The sequence below is a fragment of the Myotis davidii genome, unplaced genomic scaffold (assembly GCF_000327345.1).
Source record: "Myotis davidii unplaced genomic scaffold, ASM32734v1 scaffold705, whole genome shotgun sequence".
NCBI classification, from domain to species: Eukaryota; Metazoa; Chordata; class Mammalia; order Chiroptera; family Vespertilionidae; genus Myotis; species Myotis davidii.
Genome location: NW_006296405.1, coordinates 2,361,393 through 2,363,841, shown reverse-complemented (window position 1 = coordinate 2,363,841; position 2,449 = coordinate 2,361,393).

Genomic DNA, 2,449 nt, shown 5'->3' with positions numbered 1-2,449 from the left:
ATCTCTGGTCTGGTTCCTGGTAAGGGCACATGCCTGGATTGCGGGCCGGATCCTCAGTAGGGCGCATGCAGGAGGCAGCCAATCAATGTTTCTCTCTCTCCCTTCTTCCTCTCACTCTAAAAAATCAATAAAAACATATTTTAAAAATTGGGGCTAGGTATACTTGCCACTAGGGTGTCAGAGATTCTAGGTTCTCTCAGCTGACAGAGCAAAGAAATATATGTGTTCTATCCCATGTATACAGACAACTCTATAAATAGTTCTATATGTAATCCTTTTTATCTATGTTAATCATTTTAACTAGAGTTCATTCTGATGTCTTCAGTTCTAATCCATTACTACATGGATCATTCTGGTTTCCCCCCTTGCTTATCGGTAAATTCTGTACAATACTTAGGAACAATTTATTTTAGCTTTAGCCTTACAGACTCCACTCATTTCCAAAGTTACTTAAATCAGCACCTTTTCTCCCACGCCCTTCACTGAGGTTGTTTCATACATTTGTAATACAGTTAGATTGTTTTGTCACATTCTGCATTTTATCTTAGGATCCCCTGACCTCTACATAATTTTTAAAAATTTGCATACATTAAGATTCACTCGTAATAATGTTATGTCTCCACAAGTACAGTATTATACATAAGAGTTTCACCACTCTAAGAAACCCCCAGTGCTTCACCTATTCAACCTTTCTCCTTCCCCCTATGCCCCAGCACTGATCTTTTTACTACCCCACTATAGTCTTGCCTTTTCCAGAATGTCATATAATAAAATCAAACAGTGTGTAACCTTTTCAGACTGGCTTCCTTCACTTAGTAATAAACAGTTAATGTTCCTCCACATATTGTCATGGCTTGATAGCTCATTTCTCTTTGGTGCTGAATGATATTCCACAGTTTATCCATTCACCTACTGAAGAATATCTTGGTGGCTTCCAAGTTTTGGCAGTTATGACTAAAGCTGCTATAAACATCCGTGTACCCGTTTTTGTTTTTTTTGTGTGTGTGGATATACGTTTTCAACTCCTTTGGGTAAATAACAAAAAGCCTGATTGCTGGATCATATAGTTTGAGAGTATTTTTTAAAAATATATTTTTATTGAGTTTGCATTCCCTCAGTGTATTAGAGTTCTTGTTGCTCCACCTCCTTGCCAGCATTTGGTGTTGTCCGTGTTTTAGATCTTAGAAATTCTAATGGGAGTGTAGTTTTAATTTGCATTTCCCCAATGACATAAGATGTGGGGCATTGTATCATATGCTTATTTGCCATTTGTGTATCTTCTTTGGTGAGGTGTCTATTAAGGGTTTTGATCCATTTTAAAATGAGGTTGTTTGTTTTCTTATTGTTGAGTTTTAAGAGTTCTTTGTATATATGTGACTTGTCTAGTTCTCTTGATGTTGTCTTTTAAAGAGCAGATGTTTTTAACTGTAATGAAGGCTGATGCTCAACTGCTGAGCCACACTGGCCGGGCTAGACTTTATTTTTTTAGAGCAGTTTTAGGTTCATGAAAGGAAAGTGTATAGATTTCCCATATAGCCCCTGCCTCACACATGCATAACTTCCTCATCTTCTATATCCTTTATGCAACTGATGTAGATTTTGTAGAGGTTCTTTATCAAAGTAATTTACTAGGAGGGCAAACTACTACTCCTACAGTGGGCAGGACACTTACCAAGAATCATCATTTGCCATCAATGCTGGCAGCCAGTAGGCTAGTGGAAAACTCATTCCTCCACTACTCCTAGGCTATGAGTCGCAACAGTATCAATTGATATGATTTTTTTCTTCTTTAGCTTGTTGATGTGGTGGATTACATTGATTGGTTTTTAAATAATGAGCCAATTTTGCTTGCCTAGAACAGAATCACTTGGTCATGGTGTATAATTCCTTTAATACACTGTTGGATTGAATTTGCTAATGTTTTATTGAGGATTTTTTTTCATGTCCAGTTTATTAACTATTTCTTTCATGAATCATGCCTTAGTTATTGTATCTAAAAAAACATCACCATACCCATAGATTTTATTTTTTAATATATTTTTATTGATTTTACCAAGTTCAGAGATATTCAGAACAGACTGGTGGTTGCCAGAGATGGGGGTGGGGGGTGAAGGGTGGGTGAAATGGGTGAAAGAAAATACATATATATCTGGTATATATATATCCTATGTAATAAAAGAGAAACATGGCAATTGATGTACGACCGCTACCCTTCCCATTGGCTAATCAGGGTGATATGCAAATTAACTGCCAGCCAAGATGGCGGCCAGCAGCCAGGCAGCTTGAAACTAACACGAGGCTTGCTTGCCTCAGTGAAGGAGGAAACCAATGTTCCCCACCTGCCTTGCAGGCCTCTGAGCCTGCAGTTTAAGAAACATTGTAACAAATACCACCGGACTTCAGCCAGCAGATTCGCAACATTGTAAGCAAAGGCCGGAAACCTACATTC